General features: G+C 44.9%; 1 long non-coding RNA gene and 1 pseudogene across 1 annotated transcript; one reads left to right on the top strand and one right to left on the bottom strand.

Moving 5' to 3' along the window:
- Positions 1-528: 528 nt before the first annotated feature.
- Positions 529-3,006, bottom strand: LOC123154089 (uncharacterized). The gene is made up of 2 exons (XR_006476666.1): positions 2,852-3,006; positions 529-2,040 (listed from the first exon to the last, which is right to left on the bottom strand). It is a non-coding gene; the product is annotated as an uncharacterized lncRNA (long non-coding RNA).
- A 17,910-nt stretch (positions 3,007-20,916) lies between these two features.
- The window catches only part of LOC123152769 (mucin-2-like), a 12,053-nt pseudogene continuing 11,198 nt past the window's right edge, over positions 20,917-21,771 (top strand).

Below are 21,771 nucleotides of genomic sequence, written 5' to 3'. Positions count from 1 at the left end.
CACAGTGTTGTGTTACTATAGGCCCAAAACAGTGTTACTAGACTTAACATGTTTTCAAATGTGTTCCATTAGACCGTGTTACTAAGTGGTGTCCACCGTCACATATAGTAATTGTTACCATATATCAAAAATTGTGTTACAATTAAGTTATAGTAACATGCATATTTTGTGTTACAAAACGCGTTGGTAACACATTTTTGTAACTATAGTAACACCCATAGTAACATGTTTTTGTAAACATAGAACATTGTGGTACCATGTTTTTGTAATTATAGTAACACAACTTGTAACATAATATACAAATATCATAAGACAACACTAGTAACATATTTTGTAACTATAGTAACACCATTAGTAACACTACTATATTAGAATGGCAACATAATTAATGTATTTTTAAAATTATTAACCACAGAAGTAGATACCCATTTTATGGAATATACATTTATTTAATAAAATTATTGTGGCTGCTCAAATAGTTAATTACTTTATTATGATGCTTGGCTTCATTAAAATGATATACACAAATTGAAAATATCAAGGTATTTATTATGAATATACAAGAATGTAGGATACATATGCATTACAATAAATACATACCAATGTTATTGGCTAGACATCATATCATTCATATATATTTTACTATAGAGAACACATCTATGAAGAATATTACACCATAGCATTTGCATCAATTCGACCAAAGAAAAAGATCTTCTGAATGGTGTTACATTTTTCAATCTATCAATGCAAACTACAATTATTGCTAAGTAAAGTCTTCTAATTACATTTGCTTCTTCATCCAACCGAAGAACGGTTCAGCTGCAACTCCATTATGCTTCTTTTGAATCTGTAAAAGGAAAATGGACCTTACAGTTATGTGATTAAATGCACACAAATATAATTGTGGAATATGGAAGAAAAGACTCCGACTTACAAAAGCTGGAGGTTGGACAATTAAGTATCCTGAAGCAAAAGCATCACCAATTCTCTTGCAATCAGAAACTTACCTTACTAACTCCTCATTATCCAGAATAGGTTCATCTATGCACACAAGTGCAAATTTGGCACCTAACTAAATATCACCAACCTTAGTTTCTAGATGAATACTCTGAATAGTAGCATATGCAACATTTCGCTGGTTTGGATATGTTAAAGTCTTTAAAACTACTTTGGATGCAACCTATATTATGATGAATATTATTATTCAACAACAATAATTATAGGATTTGCATGAACATTACTTCAATGGATACACATAGTCATACTTCAGGAAGGTTATCATGACCATTCACTTTCTTAGGGATACACATTCAGACTGCAGGTGGGACTAATAAAGGGATGCCCACACCTGCACGCATGTGTTAGGCGCAACGGCGGAGCAAGGAATTATACATAAGGGGGGCCGAACATTGAACAAAATTCTAAAATGCAACATGGTCTATGGAATATGTAGGATTTTTTTCAAGGAAAAAATATAGGAATTGACCATGGATATGGCAAAATAGGTACTATTTTTACTAATAAAGAGTTGATAACATAGACATATCACATAGATAGCCCGAGAGCAAAATGTTGAATTATATGACGACGAACGAACAATTACCAATCGAACTGCATAGAACTTCTGTCGTATTCAATCCATCAAAGATGATTTTTTTGGGGGCTACATTGGTGAAAATGCCAGCCAAAATTTAATTATTTATTTTGAAACAAAGTAACCAAGAGGTATCCATAAATTACAACACCAAAATTTGCCTTGTTTTCATGCTTGTGGTTGTGCTGGGCATGTGCGTGTGTATGTGCTTTCTAGTACCTAACTAAAGTACCCGCAAGATGTTTTTTAACAGTAGACATTCCATGGAAAAGTTATAAATAATATAAACATTCGATACGAGTTGTCAACAAGCGCGTTATGACTGCATAAACATATACCTGAAAACCAGTAGCCATGGTACACTGTTACAGTGGCTTTAAGCAACATGGAATTGATATGCATAAACCCTTGAGGCATCGACACTAACCGAGCTCCCCGCAAACATTCTGTAAGAGATAAATAACTTGAGACAGAAATAGATGTACAACCAAAAGGTACAGGCTATAAGCACGCGGTAAAACCACATATTCAACAAATTTGTAATTAAATGTAGAACCTATTTTGCACATAATGTAACCAGGATGAATACTTGGTAAAAGATGATGGTATCTTACATTTACCTAAATAAAAAAAGTAACCAGGATGGGTACTTAGTACAAGGTGATGCTATCACCCATTTGATTATATCAAACTCGCAGATGAGATTGAGATATGAGAAATACAATAATTAAAGTGGAAACGAACAGACGAGCTTCTGCTGTATTTTCATAGTGATTATTGGGATATACTACACTAAAATGACCATACATCTACTAGAACCTTTACCATGAAAACCACTATGTACGTATTACACCTACATTCCCTGTCAGTAAAGTAGATGTTCGTGTTGCTCTTCACAATCTCTACTACCCAATCTAACGGGTCGGAGTTTGCCGAGTGGCAAAGGAGCAAAGCAAGCCTTTGCCAAGATTGAGACTCTGTAGACCTGTTTAGCTGAATTAAAAAAATGCACAGGTACTCGGGTATGTATATATGTATATGTGCCAGTTTGACAGTATTCGAGTATGTACGGATATATGACGAGTATTCAGGTATGTACATCTCCACCACGGCCAAGAACACATACTACTATTATTAGCAGGAGAATCAATTAGCAGCGGGCATGTACCCACGACGCCGGCCTCGCATCATGTCTTTCCACTAGTAAACAAACAAGCAAACAGCCTGCTGGATGGATTATGGTGGAAGCTAGCTTACATATGGATCGATTCCTCGTGGATCCTAGCAGATGACGAGGAACGGTGGCTCCTAGCGCGGGAGACGCGCACGGCCCATGCGCCCATTCTCCTCAAGCCTCTTCAATTCTTCATCGCCGCCGGAAGGAGGGATGGTTGCCGACGCTCCCGGCTGGATCTACCCAATGGCTCCGGCGGCTGCGCGCTCCTCATGGTCACCTCCTCGGGCCTCCCAGCTCCAGCCTAGTGGTGAGGAGGAAACGGCCCCGGGTCCCAGGTGCGTGGGTGACCTACGGAGAAAGGGGCGAGCGGTGGCGGCATGAGGCCTCCAGGCTAGCGGCGGTGACTTGCGGCGGCTTCGATCGCTAGGCGTGGGTGCGAAGGGATAAGGAGAGAGGGGGATAAAAGATAGGGCAGCCGCAGCCGTTCGATCTAAGCGAATCGGACAGTTACGAGGCGTGATCCGTGTGCAAGGCTACCCAACCAATCAAAACACAGGATACTCTTTTTAGTATAATATATATACTGTATTTTGCACACAATTTTATCTTTTCTCCATTTATTTTTCTTTTCTTTTCTTTCATTCATTCTCTTTTTCCTTCCTCTCTTCTAGCCCTTGCCTACCTATATAGAAGACTCTCGAAACAAGCTTCTGACCCGTTTTATATATAAAGCAACAACCGAACAGAGTACACGGTGAAAAGATATAAGATGGAGAGGTAGCCCTCGTATTACGCAGGAACTACGCAAGCGAAAGAGAAAATATGATAAACTGAGTACAACGACACGCTACGCACTAAACCACCTAGGCTCAGCGACAACATCCTCGGGAGGGAGAACGACGCTAAGCGTCGCCGATGTCGAGTTCGTATAGGACAAAGGTCTTCACCCGGAACCCTGCCACAACAAGGAGCACCACGACGACGTCTTTGAGAAGATAGCGTCACCGTCGTCAGCGACAAAGCGCAGAGTTTTTGCTCGGTAGCTCCCATGTACCACCCCAAGGTCTTCAGGACAAGCGAGACCAGTGGCGGTGCCAGGAATCCAATCGTGTGTAGTCAATTGAATGTTGTGTAGTCAGATATATGCATTTATAAGGTTTTTTGGCATGGTTTCTACTTGATGCATGTAGTTTTTGCAAAAAGCTGGGTAGTCATTTGACTACCCGGCCCAAGTGTGGCTTCGCCATTGAGCGAGACGATAAAAGATCCCCAGGTCCGGATCGGGGTGCCACAACTGTCGAGGACAGAAAACACGCCCGAGCCACCCGCCGCAACCCCTCTCGCCGCCCACACCACCTAATATGAGACCATGCCAAGGGTTCATCAAAGTGGGGACATTCTAGAGGATATTGGCATGTACTCTAGCTCAAAGTAGATCGATGCAACACTATTTATAACCCATGTCAAACAACAGGGGCATGGGCTACTGGCTACTGTCAGTGTCAAGGGAGATGGGGTGTACCGAGAACACTATAATTGTGTGCCCTAGCATGGAATGGATCAAACCAATAGTTTAACTGTTATATGGTATGGCCAATGTGGATTGACTGTAAGAGTGAGATTACGATCTACTAGTTAATATAAAAGAACATTAAGGTTGAAGACGACTCGCCAGAACCTATGCATCATTGGCCGGGTGTCTCGGTGGCCAAATGGAGCATGCTTCTCTACCTCACGAGAGCTAGCATCTTTGGTCTGCTATCCCGCCTGGTTCAACTCTGACCTCCCTTCACTCCAGTACAGCGCCGACCAGAACTCCATCCGGTTGACAAGTCCATGAGAAAGCAAAGCAAGACGGACAAGATGCTCGACAATCACTTTCGGACCTCTCTTCGTTCTGGACCAAGACGCTCGGCTGTCGCTGGTAAGATCTCTCTATGCTCTTATGTGCCTCCCAATTCTTCTACCAAAATGGCTTTGTAGGATCCTGGAAATGCGCCCCCGGATCTCGTACATATACAAACTCAAGGGAGGCGATTTTAGGTTTCCTGTATACAAAATATACCAGCGGGGCCAAGATGCGGGATCTGCTAGAGTCATTGTTTGGTCCATAAACCGCATATCGGGCCACTATGTGGGATATGCTAGAGTTGCTCCTAGCCCGGTATAGAAGAGGTAACCTTTGGGTTGCCCCTAAGATGAGCATAACCGTTACTTTCATGATTATCTATATAAATTTTGCTTGTTTCCAATAAGCTCCCAACTTTCACATCTGATATCAAATAAAACATCACATGCAAGGAATATTTATATCTCGTCATGAGAAAAAAAATTCAAAAAATTTCAATTTGAATTGGTATGCAAAACTAACGATGAAATTATTGATTCAATGACATGCTCCAACGTATTTGAATTTGAGCGTTGTTTGTTTTACATGTGTTTAACATTTAGTGTTAGCACATTAAAATATGGAGAGCGTCTATACAACAACGCTTGTGGCGCGAGCAACGCCAATTGGCGCTTACTCACTGCGGTGTGCGGGCCGACCCAGCTCGCTCGACTGCTTCGGCTAGTTCACCATTGACCGGTCGACCGCTTGACCGTTAACCCATGGCATAATTGAGCATATACTTTTAGAAAAAAAAATATGAATTTGAAAAATTGCTTGAACGTATGAATCATTTTTTTCCTGGCATAAAAAAATGTTGGCATATTTGAAAAAAGTTCATGAATCTGATAGAAATGTTTGGCAGTTCTTAAAAAGGTGCACAAATTTGAAAAAAATCACTGACTCAAAAAACAAATCATGATTTTTTTCATAAATTTAAAAACATTAATGAATTTGAAAAAACTCCACCAATTCTAAACAATGTTTGCGTACTCAAAAAAAGTTTGCAAAGTCAAAAGAACATTAGTGTATTTGAAAAAATTCCATGAATTTGAAAACAAACCATGGCTTGAAAAAATATGCGTGAAAATGAAAATGTTCACGGACTCATAAAAAGAGTTTGAGAATTTGGAAAGAATTGTGGCTTCAAAAACATTTACGAATTTGAAGAAAAGTTCACAGAATTGGAAAAAATGTTCAAGAATTTGAATTAGTCTGGGAATTTTATAATTATTTGCAATTTTCAAAAAAGATCACAAATATGATTTTTTTAATGAAATTTAAATTGAAAAGGAAAAGAAATAGGAAAACTAAATAGAAAACCGGAAGAAAAACAAACAAAAAACGGATGTGAAAAACACAACAGAAAAAGAAGGAGAAACTAGGTGGAAACTTCCAGATGCAAAACCGGGCCGAAGTCACGGAATCGCAGCCCAAGTAAACTCATCACTGGCCAGCCAACCTGTATCTTTTAATTGGGCCTTAGCCCAGCCGTTCACTGCTAGTAATAATAAGGCCGAGTATTTAAATTAAGCAAAGCAAAGTTTGTAGCCTGTTGGTAATCACTTGTATCTCCAAGTAGGTGGTAGTAGGTTCGATTTTTAGTGTGCATCAATTAGTTTTTTTCATGCATGTCAAATGGCGCCCATTCGTGGTCATTCTATTTTGTTCACGCATGTCAAATGGCCCCAAGTGTGTGTCATTTTATTTTGTTCGCCTATGTCAAATAGCCCTGGGTTCCGTTTGGTTCTTTAGCCAGTCTCACTTGTTAACACGCCCGCAACATGTCCTGAATTTTTGTATAGGAAGAATATGTATATATAATATGCTCCCATGCTAATATTTGTAATTATAAGAACAATTTTTGAAATGTATTCACTATTTCGTTAGATTAAATGAATGAAGTTATGCATACGTATTAGAAGTAGTTCCAATTTGAGTCATATATGTATCTCAATTAAGGTTCAAGTAGTATAGAAAAAATGTTGAAGACCTAAGTACAAGCTTATGCTATAGAAAAAGATTATTGTGAAAATCAATTGCGTGAAAATTTGAACTTATGTTTGTAAGCATTGTGGCACTATTACTTTTTATTAAAATATACTTTACACAATATAATTGTTTCATTTACAGTTATATAGTTGGTAACACAATTCCGCAACACATGATTACGTGTTACTGTACCAATATTTGTAACACAAATGGAACAACACGAACTTACATGTTACTAGGGTAATGTGTCTGTAACACATTTACGAATCTTATCAACTATGTGTTACTGTCTGCGCTGTAACAGACGTAATGTGTTATTGTTATTTGCTCTGTAACACATTTTTTTATATGTTACATGGTTATTTTACTTAATCTTTGTTTTGTTGTAGTGATCCCGCAACCCGCGGCGCGGCGCGGCGCGTCGTGACGAGGGGTGGCGAGGCGAGCGAGGAGGAGGAGCGCGGGTGTAGGTCTCCTCTTCTCATGCTCATACAAGTGGTAGAAGAGCCCACCTTATAAAGAGGTGCAACTCTCTCTCAACTTATGAGGTGGGACTAAACTTTAGCCTCACTCACTTCACTCACATGTGTGCATGAATGGGTCAAGAGAATTTCAGAATTTTAGCTGGGCTTTGGGCCAAAGGCCTACTAGCAAAATTCCAACAATCCCCCACAAAGTCTCATTGGCACATCTCATCAATTAGTTTCAAAACATTGTTTATATACCGGTGCTTAGTGGAGACTGTGAAGTTGAACTTCCACTTAGAGATTTATGCTACACTAGATCACAACTTGAATAGTGGACTATGCCTTGAACTACAAGTTTTCTGTGAGACTAGTTTCACACAAATTCTTGACCGATACTGGGCTGCCGCAAGGCTTCCCCGCGGGTGGAGCGTATACGTCATACTCCAGGGCCTTTTCATGAATTTATTAGAGAACACCCAATTCTTACAGACTGCGACGTTAACAGTCAAATTCATATAGGTGTGTTCCTCAGAAGATGTTCTGCAAGACAACATCTCTGCTTACCGAAATAAGTCACTTGGAACACATTAAGATAAGTATCAACCTGCCATGCAGATCAGGAGAGTATAGCATCTTCACGGAGTGGCATAGTTAATATAGGGATACTCTCCTCTCAGCTGACCAACAGCTTGTCTCCCACTTCTACTTCACGGGATCTCCGATCACATAGAGTGGGTTACCACTATGGACAACTCATGCGGTGGGTCTCAAACCCATCTCCATCGATGCATTATCTATCACATTACGTGATAGACCCTTTGTGAAGGGATCTGCCAAGTTTTTCGACGTTTGGATATAATCCAACATAATAACTCCGGAGTTCCTTAATTTTCTGACAGATTTTAGTCTCCTCTTCACATGTCTTGAGGACTTCATATTGTCCTTAGAACTGTTTATCTTGACGATCATAGTTTGATTATCACAGTTCATCAGGATAGGGGGTATTGGTTTTTCAACCATAGGTAAGTCCATCAAAAGCTCACGAAGCCACTCTGCTTCAACAGTGGCAGTGTCTAATCCTGTGAGTTCTGCTTCTATAGTTGACCTCGTTAAGATGGTCTGCTTGCAAGACTTCCAAGAAACAGCGCCACCACCAAGTGTAAAAACATAACCACTTGTGGCCTTAATCTCATCAGTATCAAATATCCAGTACCCTTGGATACCCGGTGTAGTGAATCCCATAGCTCGCGGTGCCTTTCAAATAGCGCATAACTCTCTCAAGCACATGCCAATGATCATCTCCCGTTTTTGACACAAACTGACTCAGCTTGCTCACAGCAAAAGAGATATCAGGCCTCATGGCACTCGCCAAATACATAAGCGAGCCAATAATCTGAGAATACCTTAGTTGATCTCTAGCAATCCGTCGATTCTTTCGAAGCAACACACTAGCATCATATGGAGTTGGAGAAGGTGTGCAGTCGCTATACCCAAAATGACTCAAAACCTTTTCCACATAGTGAGACTGAAGCAGTGTGATCCCACCATTCTCATCTCTCAACAGCTTGATGTTTAAGATAACATCAGCTACTCCTAGATCCTTCATCTCAAAACAGCGAGATAAGAAATCCTTAACCTTCTTGATTAAATCAAGTTTGGTTCCAAAAATCAATATGTCGTCGACATACAAACAAAGAATAACTCCTTCACCCCCACCATAGCGATAGTACACGCACTTGTCGCCATCGTTTACTACAAAGCCGGCAGTAGTTAATGTTCTTTCGAACTTCTCATGCCACTCTTTAGGAGCTTGTTTAAGGCCATATAAGTACATGTAGTTTTGAAGTTGCAAACTGCAGCTCCGAAGCTGGAGTGCCTTAGCCATTTTTTAAGCAAGAATCACCATCTTGAGTGTGGTACGTATACTCCTATTTAGGTAGTGCTTTTCTTAAGATATTTTTTTAGGGAATTCCACGCTAGAATGTGCCGGGACATCTTCACAGAATGAACATTCACAGTGTTACAAGAGATTGTAATCGCTCGGCGCAGTTGTTATACTCGGACACTGTGTATTTGGATAGGCGGTTATATAATTGATGCAATGTGTATATTTGTTATGATATTTTGTTGCACGTGGACACGTTCATCATTCATGCCATTTCATATCATTCTTACGACTACACGCTTACTAGTAAAATGTTAAAGATAAAGCCAATGTTCATGCTGTATTTTGAAGTAAACAAAGCTGTTCTGTCATCTGTGCAAACCTCGAGATGAATCAGCCCATGTCTTTTATCAGATAAATGCCAGCATATAATCTTTTCATTTGCGACTTAGAACATCTTTATTTGGCAGGACCCTTCTACTCCGCTGTAAAATCAAGTTATTACGTATAGATGAGCAGGTGGAATCGCCGGATGTGCTATCTAAAAAAAAGGAGTACGATAGAGCATGAGGCCGGCACAAATGGGTAGCCATACAAGCAGTGTGGTGGTGGTCTGTATGTGCGAGGCAATATTGAGTTGAAATGAAATCTTCTTGCTCTGAATGGTGCTCACATCTTTCTTTTTGGGCCACAACCTTTTGTTGTATATATATAATAATAGTACTTTTTATCTGGTTTCTACTATAACACTAATTTTCTCTGATACGAAATCCTATTTTTGTGCTAGAGAAATGCAGATGGTGGACTGGCTTCACGGCTAACTTACTATAACTAGTAGAGTGACCGTGCGTTGCCACATGACTACAATACTAGATGTCCCAAATCATCATTGTCAGCTGTCGCCGCACATCCAACCTCATCAGTGATCTCGAAATATTGCATTATACCTTATTCCCCAAACAATGTTCTTATCGTCCTGAGTCAATAGAAAAGGTCTACCCCTTTTTCTTGTCAAATTTCCTTTAACATTGAGGAATATTGGTGCCATAGAAAAAATGCAACCGAACGGTAAGTTTAGGAATAGAGACTTTTTTGTTGTTGTAGGCAGATATATATAGTTATCCACGGTCTGGCAAACGAATCAAGAAACTTTGTGCTCGGATATTGCTTATTAGTCCCATTGTTAGAAAATATTTGAAGTTCTAAGTTTATCCTAAGTCAAACTTGTTTAAGTTTGACCAAGTCTAAAAATAACATCTCAAACAACAAATTAGTCTTATGACATTCTTTATAAAATATGTTTTCCTTATTTATAAACTTCTAGAAGCATCTAAATCCTTAGAACAAAATACATCAAACTCACAGTATCTATCTTCCAGCACACATCTGACCTCTTTTTCACAGTTTTGCTGATCCTTCTCCTCCTAGGTAGAAGAGAATGGAGTTGTTTCTTCCATCCGTTGTCCCACGAACTGCTCAGCTACCAGCCCACTACAACATCATGTTGATTCAAGCAACAGGTCCCATGCGTTGACCACCTCCTTGAAAAAGAACCACCGTCATGAAACAAATTAAGAGATCAAACATGTGTGATAGCTCGCGGGTGCCTAGCAGGGGCGGAGCGCAGTTGGGGCCGACCTGGACCATGGCCCGCCCAGGATTTTGGGGAAAAAATAACACCTGTGCTTTTAGCCCTGTCTAATAGTAACCGTGCAATGCCTATTCGGGATACTCGTCGATCCAAGCCTGCAGCATACGAGGAGGCACAATACTGGATAGCCGTGTCAGCTCTCTTCGACTTACGACAAGATACGTCTGTTTCTGCTCGTCTAGGTTTAGCAGTGGCATAGGCATACAGTAGGGAGCAGCCAGCGCACCCGCAAATGATATCTCGTGCAGATATCACGTCACACAGTTGAGAGGGGTTGCGACTTGCCGTGCGGGCACCGGCTAGCCACCATTGTTCCAATAGTCAGGCAGGAGGAGCGTCACAGTGAGCAGCGTTCCAGCCAGCAACCCAGGCAACAAGCAATCGAGCACTGCATCTTCAATTCCCTTGCAACTGCCAGTACGTACACCATAGGGAACCTAATTTCTTTCCCCAAATTCCGACTTTGCTAACTCATGACCTGATTTTTTTTTTCGCTCAACTATTTGTTACATTCTACAAATTGCAGCTGCGAGCCTTCTACTTGTTTTTTTCCAAAAAAAAGTGAAACCACCAGAGTCATTTGCTCGGTCACCAGCTATAGGGGACGATAATAAGGGAACACGATGCTCACACAGGCCAAAGACCTTACAGAAAAGCAACAATGAAAAACTCATGGATAATTGCAAACTGGATAGTTGTGCTTTCCTTTGAGTTGGCCCGCCCAGGTTTTCCTTCCAAGCTCCTCCACTGGTGCCTAGGCACCCGCTATGATCAGTAAATTCCAAAAAATAAAACAATAAAAAATCTCAAACTTTGCAATATCAAATGTGGTCAAACATTGTAGGTTGTTGCAAGTTTTCATGACAAAATATCATGTAGAGAAAGGTGTACAAACGAGTTTCAGATTTCAGTGCTAAAAGTGCTCAAAACCTCAAGCACTGAAATATTTTTCATATGTAGAGCTCCTCAAATGTTTTTTTGGCAAGAAAACTTGCAAGCACCTACAAAGTTTGATCATCTTTGATGTTGCACAATTTCATTTTTTTTCTATTTTTTCTGATTTTACTGTTCATAGAGGGTGCCTAGGCACCCGAGGGCTGAAAAACCACTCTCTTAAGGGATTGCATGTTTTGCCACCGCCTTCAGAAACAATGGGTCAATGACTTTTTAAGATTCAGTTGGCAATGTATTAGCATGTGTAGTGTATAAATCTATTGATGTTTTGTAATGCACAATAAACAGCAAATATTGATGTTCAAAAATCCCTTCACCACTTCAAGATTCTCTTTCAAAGCAGACATCATCCGTTTCATAAACTACCAATAGTCAGCAGTGCACAGAAGCCCGTGAAATCACCAACTAGTTCATTTTACAAATGAAGAGAACAATAAATGATATATCTAGATTCTTTCATTTGAATGGTCGATTATCTGTAATTTTGTATGTTTCGCATCATTCAATTGGTATAGCTAACAAGTTAAAAGTATCCCAACTGTAGCAATGCAATGGATGTAGTTGCCTTGATTTTTCCTGCATAATCTTTTTCAAAGACAAGCTCTTCGAAATCTATCAAAATAACAATGAAAAACAAGAAGCAAGTAAACATAAAACCCGAAAGCACATTATCCCCATCAAACGAAGTATCATTGCATCGGCATAACTAAATAACCAGCCTATGAAGCATGCACATCCGATATGTCCATCTTCAATGTGTGTTTTTATCCAGCTAAATAACTTCTATGAAAAGCTCATCTTTCTCGGCATTTTTTGTGTAGCACTTATAACCTTCATGGTCATTTGGATATATGTCAGACAAATGCTCTAACCATTGGCGGCCGAAAAGAATGAAATCTCATGTGACTTCCATAACATTAAACTCTGAAATGGGAAGAGCGCCTAAAATTAGATTATACAATGTCAATGTTGGCACAGACTTATTCCAGCTAAAACCACTACAATTGTAATAGCTACAATCTTTAATATGGGTAAAACCATATGAAAAAGCAAGTGCGGATGGCAGATAAGCCCATCTGTCCATGTGTCCATGCTAACTATAAACATGTACTCCACATAATACTACCCATGTCCATGTCAAAAAATAAATAGAAGAGGCTCTGCAATACTGAAGAAAATTCCGAAAAGGTCTTCTCACATTAGAGTTAAAGTAAACAGAGGTGCGAGAACAAGATTCATGACAATGTCCATTAGGAAACCTACAACTGGTAAGACTCGGCTACTTCCAAACCAGATTGATCAACAATTTACATGATTGATGCTTGTCCTAGTCATTACTCCTCACTAGGCAGCACTGTAGATTATTACCACACATTTCTGGCTAATAGCCAAACAACTTGTACGAATAGTTGATGTATAAACCTTGCCTCCTCGACAGTAGCAGAAACACCGGAGCAAACCCACCTATTAATAGATCCCAAAACCAGGCTACAGGAGAGGATGATTTGGTTATCAAGAAAAAGCTTCTTGCCATCTCTCGAGTCACATCGTTACATGAAAATAGATGGGGAAAATAAATGGTTCAAATACGAAATATAAGATAAATGTCAATCTAATTTTGTAGTAGATGCACACGAGCTCACATACCAGTCAAACGCTTCTTCTTTGCTACCAAGGAAAGCATTCTTGGATCAAATTAAGTTGAACAGCTTCCACTTTCTTCAATCTTTTGTAATACAAACGACATGTTACAAACACACGACTTAGCAAACATATTTGAAATAACCATGTGGAAGTAGAATTACTCGTAATAAAACATGGGAGCTTTGCTACATCTCAGAACTATACGCCTGAAATAAAATAAAATAAAATAGGCATCGGATGTTCAGTTACGTGTAGTATGAAAAAAAAAGAATAGCCAAATCAACTATACCGAGATTGTGCAACAACAAAAGAAAACTTCTGGGCCAACTCAACTACTCCCTCCGTTCGGAATTACTTGTCTCGGATATAGATGTATCTAGAACTAAAATACATCTAGATACATCCATTTCTGCGACAAGTAATTCCGAACGGAGGGAGTACTTCATAGGGATTGGTCTTTTAATAAGTAGGAAAAAGGGATCCGCTGGAGAGAGTCCAGCCCTCTCTCTCAGAAGCCAAGCGTCGTTGGCCGCGGTCGCCGCCCTAATCCAAGGTACGTACTGCTTTCTCCACTCACCACCGATTACTCTCTGCCAGATCGATGATTTCCTCTCTATTTGCAGATCCACCTGACCTGACCCTGTCCCTGCATCATATGATCTCCCGCTTCCGATCCATGGAGGAGGCGGAGGCGGCCAGCCTGCTCACCGACGACCTCATCCTGGAAATCCTCTCCCGCCTCCCCGCCAGATCCCTCCACCGCTGCAAGTGACCTCATCGTTGATCCCGCCAGCTGCAAGATGCTGCCCCTGACCAATCGAACCCACCTGGCGAAGTTCCCGCCCACCGGCTTCTCCCACCACGCCCCTCTAGCGCGCCACCCAACATCTCCATTGGACTAATCTTGCTTGGGGTCGTTTGAAGTACTCCGGGGACACAAATTTGAACTAGTAACTACCATCAAACGAGCTGTTTGGTATGCTAATGAGAAGCTCAGAGGATGATAAGCAAGGAATTTACCATGTCAGAATTCCTGCAGCTAGCATGCCAATTCGCACTCATACAGAAATTGAACAGTGGTGTGTAGACTTGGCATTCTCAGCCTGGTATGCTTGTAAGGGAGCGGTGGCCTTGCTAAATCTCCAGCGGTTACAAATTCTAGTGCAAAGTGTTGAGTAAATATGCAATTTTCCAATTAGTTTAATCCAGGAAATAATCATGAACATGGCATTGATAGAGTTAACGACATGCTGATTACGATCTAGATAAGCACGTACTACACAAGCAGTAGACAAATCTACACATATTGCTAGTACGGCCAACAGATAAATAAAAAGGAGCGGAATAAACGAGTTATACCTTCTGGTAGGCCCGGAAGAAGCTGCGGCAGCAGTGGCAGCAGTGGCGTCCTCAGCGGCCTTCTTTTCGGCTTCAAGCTTCTGGGCGGCGGCATAGTCAGCGTCGGTGGACATGGTGATGACAAGGGCGACGCGGATGTAGAGGAAGCAAGGCGAGCAGTCACGTAGTCGCTCCCCAAAAAGCTAATCCCCCCTCTCCCGTACAGGATCCGAAGAGGTCGGGTTTCGGAGGTCTGCTCTCCCGTCAACCATGTACGCGGTGAACGGGGTGATGTCACCGGTGGCAGCAGCAGCAAAGGAAACAACAGGGGCGGTGCGCATGGAGCAGATGCAATCTGTTCGTGGGGGCTAGGGTTTAGCAGACGGCTCACAAATATAGGCGCAGCCGCGTGGAGAGATGTGGGTTCAGCCCATGTCCGATTCGGTAATAGCCCATGATCTGACGTCTCAGATCATGGTCCACCTGTCAAAGACTCTCTGTTCCTGAGCGGAAAAAATAAGCGCATAGATGTTAGCTCGGCTCGTTCCCGCAACCCGCGTCGAAGCGAGGAGGAGCGCGCGAGGGCCTCTTCTCTTCTGAAGCTCCAATAGCATGTGGAAGAGAATCCCTTATAAAGAGGTCCAACTCCTCTTCAACTAGCAAGGTGAGACTAAACTTCCCACTACCCCTTGTCATGATACCTACATGGGCCCTATAGATTTTTCTGGAATTTTTGGATGGGCCTAAAGCCCACCCCATATTTCAACACAAAGTTAGTTGCTTAACTAGCGTTAAAATTCACACGGAAAAATCTCTTAACCGCCGAGGACCCGAACCGGTCATCGCAGCAGATGATGAAGTCCTCGAGCAGATTGCGAAGACTGGTCTGCTCCTGGAAAAGTTGAGCTGCATTGTAGTAGCAAGCTGAGGAGATTCTGAAGGCGTGGACATTTCCTGAGAAATCTGTTGCCGGCATTGCAGGGTGCGGCCTGCACATGTGACGGCGATGGCGGTGCTGGTGGCTATTGCCCCCGCGACCTCCTTAGAAGAGGCGAGCCGAGACCAGCGGGGATGTGCTACTGTTGCTGGCGCTAAGAGCATATCCAACCGTTCGGCTCCCAGGGGCTTGAAATAGCGCCGCTTGCGCCCCCCTCAAGGTCGCCCCAGTCGTCAATTTCGGTCCACTTTCGGCGCAAATTGGACCAATTTCGGCCCATATTCGGCGTGCTTGGCACAAATTCAACATAAGCTTATTTTTATCACATAGTTCATCACAGAAATCAATACAAATCAAATAGTTCAACAAATCAATACGAATCAAATAGTTCAACAAATCAATACAAATTAAATAGTTCAACAAATAAAAACTCATATTTCATCACACGTCCAGCTAGGCGTTGCCCTTGAGTCTCCATAGGCGCTCCACCAGATCGTGTTGCAGTTGTTGATGCACCTGTGGGTTTCAGATGTCCTACGCATGTTGAGGAAGGCATGCCAGGTTGTAGGTAGCTAGTGATCAAATTGGGCAAGAGGACCCTGCCTGTAATATGTTTCAGTGTCAAACACTGGCTCTCCCTGCTCGCTCTCAATGATCATGTTGTGCAAGATGACACAGCAAGTCATAACTTCCCACGTTTGATCTTTCGACCAGGTCTCAGCGGGGTACCGGAAAATGAAAAATCGAGATTGGAGCACACCAAATGCCCGCTCGACATCCTTCCTGCAAGCCTCCTGACACTTGGCAAAGTAGGAGTTCTTGGCTCCTGGCACAGGGTTTGAGATAGTCTCACAAATGTGGACCATCTCTGATAGATGCCATCTGCTAGATAGTATCCCTTGTTGTCGTGGCACGCATTGACCTCGAAGTTCACCGGAGGAGCATGACCTTCAACAAGCCTGGCAAAGACATTTGAGCACTGCAGTACGTTGATGTCATTATGAGTTCCTGGCATACCAAAGAAGGAGTGCCAAATCCAGAGGTCCTCTGTGGCCACTGCCTCAAGTACCACACTGCAACCGTCTATGGCACTTTTGTACATCCCCTCCTAAGCAAATGGACAGTTTCTTCCATTTCCAATGCATGCAGTTGATGCTTCCAAGCATCCTAGGAAATCCTCTTGCCGCATTCTGTGCTAAGATCCGAGCAGTGTCTTCAGCATTGGGTGATCGCAAGTATTGAGGTCCAAACACTGCCACCACTGCCCTGCAGAACTTGTACAAACACTCAATGCTGGTGGTCTCGGCCATGCGTCCATAGTCTTCCAGTATATGACCGGGAGCTCCGTATGCAAGCATCCTCATAGCTGTCGTGCACTTCTGGAGTGACGTGAATCCAAGTGTGCCGGTGCAATCCTTCTTCCACTTGAAGTACCTGTCGAACTCCCTGATGGAATTCACAATCCCGAGGAGAAGAGTTTCCGACTCATTCGATAACGGCGCCGAAATACTTTCTCGTCGTGCAACGGAGCGTCGGCGAAGTAGTCGGCGTAGAGAAAGCAATCCAGTCGATGCCTCTGCTTTTCCTTCAGCCGGCCCGACGCCGAGCCACCTCGTTGCGGCTTTGCATTGCTCGCGAACAGGACGGCCAGAGCGGCGAGGACCATGAGGTGCTCTTCGTCCTGGGCACCGGCATCGGCTTCCTCGTCCAGCAGCGCTGCAAACGCCTCCTCATCGTTGGAGTCCATCTTCGAGTAGACAAATCGCCGAACACTTGGCGGGCGTGGTAGACGCGCAGCTGCCTGTATCCCCCCTTGCGTGGCTGGAGCGCCGGAAAAGCTTGCCTAGAAGTAGGGTGGACACTGTCTTAGCGAACCCTATCTTTCTCGGCGGGGAGATGGCCTTTCTAGCGGCTGTAGGAAGGTGTGCGGCGGCGGAAGGTGTAGTGCCCGCGGGGGGAGAATATGGAGGTGGAAAAAACGTTTTTTGCCTGACAGTGGTGGCCCATGCGTCTTTTCCCTTCCGCCGGAGCCCCCAAGCGCGCCCCCCAATGCACTGGGTTCGGCCTGGGATCGCCGGGCCAAAAAATGGACCGAACCGGCGAAAATCGGCGTCCTGGGTCGTGACTGGGGAGATTTTTGGGCGCCCGCGAAAAAAAACACCCCTTGGGGGTGGGCTGTTGGGGGCGCGGCCTCTAAGCCCCGGATGTGTGGGAAGGAGGCGGCGGTCTTTAGGCTAGTTTTTATCCTTGCCTTTTTGGAATAGATTTCGTTAGATTAATGATATTTCATTTCATCGCTGCTTCAGAGAAGCAAATAAGTGGCACATCATTTGCAGAATCTTTACTCCTAAAGGAGGAGTTTGCGGTTGTGATTAGGGATGAAAATGGAGTGGAAATTTTTCGTTTTCTGGAGGAAAAATGGAAACAGAGAGGAAATATGAAAACGGAGACGGAAATTTTCAAAACGGAAGTGGAAATGAAATTTTTTATGCGGAAACGGAAACAAAAACGGAACGGTGTTTTCCGGTCGAACATGCATGGAAATGGAACTTTCCGTTTCCATGAATATGGAATTTATGTTTTCACTATAGACCTATTGTTGCTTTGTAGACCAATCACCAAAGAGAACACAATGACACAATTAGTAGAATGGATCTAAGGCCCAACTTCTACTACCACACATGTACTCAGCTTGACCCTATACGCGCAATTGCCCGGTACTACTACAATACTATGCTAAGTTGCTAACATAATGATATTATTTTGTTGCCATGTTAACAACTCACTAAATTTGTTTTTTTGTGTGTATTTCTCTATGATTCAAGTGGTTTTTAAGTTCCGATCAATGCCTATTTATGTTTTCGTATCCGCTTTGTGTTTGCTCCGTGCCTGTTTCCGTATTTATTTCTGGGGTTTCTGTATTCGTTTTCGCTTTTGCAAAAAAATAATATGAAAACAAATATGATAGCACTCAGTTCTATCCGTTTTCGCTCCGTTTTCATCCCTAGTTCTGATGATAGGTATTGTCGTTTGGTTCGTCCGGTCGGGATCCCCGCACAAACATGTAAAAAGGGAAACTCCTCGCGCGAAACAACCACGATTCACGGATGCCGAGATCGTTCCCCTCCCCACCACGAATCCCATCCCTCCCCAATTCTACACGTCGTTCCGTTCATCGCTGCGCCTCCTCCCCTAGCTCCCATCCGACCGCTTTCCCATCCACGTCCACGCCAGATCCCTCACCACAGTCTCCCCTATCCCCCATCGCGCCATGGCTAGCTCCCTCCATAGCGCCACATCGGCTTACAGTCACGTCGCGCTAGGTATGGCAATGAGGTGTATACGCACTAGAGGAGTTCCAGTTTGATCCGATGTTTACAACTATCTCTGAGGATTTAGTATTACATGGCCTTATTTGAGGTCATATTATTCTCTGTATCTATTAAGGATCCACATTCCATTGTAGTTTTGATTTGATCTGCCGTGAGCATCAGCGGCGGCGAGGAGCTCTGCAGCCCTGGAGCCGGCCAAGGAGAGCGGAAGATCCCGTGGCAGCCGCGTGATTCCGCCCGACAGCCACCGCATCTGCCACGCGCATCGCCCGTTGCCGCGAGACGAGAAGTCCCGTAGGTCCCGCATCGACCTCGGCGGGAGGAGCACGCAAGGTCCCTGGTGGCAACTACGGAAGTACGAGGAGTCGGCCCCAACGGCGGCGGCCTCGAGCGTGGAAGAAGTGTGGGCATGGCGGCGACCTCGAGTGCGGGAAGAAGCACGGCATAGCGACGGCCTCGAGTGCGGGGGGATGCGCAGACACATCCAAGCAATTTCGGGAGGATGCTCTTTGTAAACAATTCCCCCCACTCCTGCAACCGCGTCGTCAACCGGTCGCGCCTCCCCCACCCCTCCCCTCAGGCGTTCACCCTCTCCTCCTCTCCCTGCCGCCGTCGTTGGTGCACGTCGCGGGCCTGGCCCGGGTAACGTTGGCGGCGGCAGCCCCTCGGCCCTTCCCCTCCCACGGGTCCTCCGGTGCGGGACGGGGAGATCCCGGGTGGTGCACTCAGACAGCGGCGGTCCTGCGCGGCGGCGGTGATCCTGGCGCGGGCAGGGGCGAGCTCTGGGCAGCGGCGTCGTCGTTGACGACGGGGCAACGTGGTGGAGCGGGCTGGCGGCGCCCACCCGGTCCAGATCTGGGCCCTTCGGGCCCCATATGGGCCGGGGCGTGGCGTCTGCAGGGCTCTCGGGAGACGGTGGCGATGTGTCCGGCTGGTGGCGGGCGGCGGCTCCGGGTGCTGGCGTGTAGCAGCGCCATGGCTAGGGTTTTGCGGTCCCGCTCTGGGCCCGGCCAGGCTCGGGTGGCTTGGTTTGCCGCGGCTGCAGCGTCCGGTCGGCAATCTGCGTCGGTGCGGGAGGCAGAGGCCTCCGGCGCGATGGCGGTGGAGGCGGTTCCCTCCTGTTCGGCTTCGGTGCTTCCGTCCATGCCATCTAGGCGCATCTCGCCTCTGCTCTCTTGTCCTCGTGGTGGTGTTCGCAGCAAGACGACGTGGATGGGTCCAAGACCGTGGTGGCGCGTGCTGGCGGGTGGCAAGACGGTGGTTTGGCTCCGTTCTAGTGGGTGTCGGGGCATGGGGATGCGGGAGAAATCCCTGCCGGTTCTTCCGGCTCCGAAGTGGTGACGCCGGTGGGTGCCGCCATTCCTTCCTGAAGGGCGTCGGTGCTACCTATCCCCCGTTCCCCTTCTGCGTGCGGGGGAAACCCTAGGACTTGTCCGGACAGCAGCGTCATTGGCGTCGCATTCCTTCTTGGATGTGTTGTTTGGTACGCGGAGGTCCAGTGCCATTGCGAGTGGTGGGACGTAGATGGAGGGCGCAGTGGTGGTGGACCATTCATGCTTGTCGAGCTGCCGTTGTTGGCATTTTGGTCTTCTTTTTTCTTTAGGCTTGATGTGCCGTTTGCCCAGGCAGTTACCTTGTGATTGATGTTCGTGCTTTATAATATAAAAGGGAGGGAACCCTATTTCGTAAGCAATTTCGGGAGTGGATGTCTAGCAGAGCTGCACTTCCAACTCATTATCCGGCGTGCGCTCTGCCTCCAGGGGGGCGCTGGCGACCGTGCCTCCGACCGGCGCTTCGACCTTCTGTTTAAAGCCAGCGGCGCACGCCAAGCCACTGCTTCACCGGGCCAACCGCGGTGTCGAGGACACGCTTTGCGTTGGCACTCCATGGTGCTTTGACCACAACATAGCCAGAGGCCAGCCCCGCGAGCTCTTGCACCGGCCTGCCATGACGAGGAGGAGAAGCACTGCCCTTGATGAGGAGCAGAAGCAGCGAACTGTGCTCTTGGTGAACCCCTGTGTCGGCATGCCATGGCGCTTCGAGTGGAGTTGTAGCACATGAGTGGAGTTTTGGATGAGCAGCAGCAGCGGCTGTCACTTGCTTCAGTATTTTCACTGGTAAGTTGATGCTTTTTTCCATATCTAAATTCAGTAAACCATTTTTTAAGGATAATCATGGCTAAGTTGCCATACGAAAAAAATAGGATGCTATCATCCTATAATTTGCCATGATGAAAAACTGTATCATGTATAAATCATGATTGAGATTACAGATTACAACAAGCACACATCGTGGAAGTGATGAAATATTATGGTATATTCACTAGTAGAAAAAGGGCCTAATGTGAAGCTCATTACTCCTGGTTTGTAATTGAACCGTGCTGGTTCCAACGACTAGGCGGACGGCGCTCATTAGTACCGGTTCGTGGCGAACTTTTAATACCGGTTCATGCCACGAACTGGTACTAAAGAGGTGGTGGCCTTTAGTACGGGTTGGTGGCTCCAACCAATACTAAAGACCCCCCCCCTTTAGTACCGGTTGGGGTGCACTGCCACCCGCAGTGCACAATGTTTAGTCCCACCTCGCTAGTTGAGAGGAGCTCGCACTGGTTTATAAGCCCCGACGTGGCTACCGTGTCGAGCTTCTGTCTAAGCAGGCCTTTGTGGGCCTATTGCAAGTCTTCAGCCCTGTAGGGCCTACTGGGCCTGCATCCTGGCCCAACTAGAGGTTGGGTTTCTAGTCGTATCCAGGCCGTGCCGGCCCAGTAGGCAGGCTGATTTTGCTTTATTTAAAAAAATCCTTTAGTACCGGTTGGTGTTACCAACCGGTACTAAAGGTCTCCCCGCCCCTAGCGCGGGCTCGTGCCACGTGGTGGCCCTTTAGGGCGGTTTGTGTTGACCGATACTAAATCG

The sequence above is a fragment of the Triticum aestivum genome, chromosome 7A, assembly GCF_018294505.1.
Source record: "Triticum aestivum cultivar Chinese Spring chromosome 7A, IWGSC CS RefSeq v2.1, whole genome shotgun sequence".
In the NCBI taxonomy this organism is placed as follows: Eukaryota; Viridiplantae; Streptophyta; class Magnoliopsida; order Poales; family Poaceae; genus Triticum; species Triticum aestivum.
The sequence above is the reverse complement of the archived record's forward strand: the minus strand, read 5'-3'. Positions and strand labels throughout refer to the sequence as shown.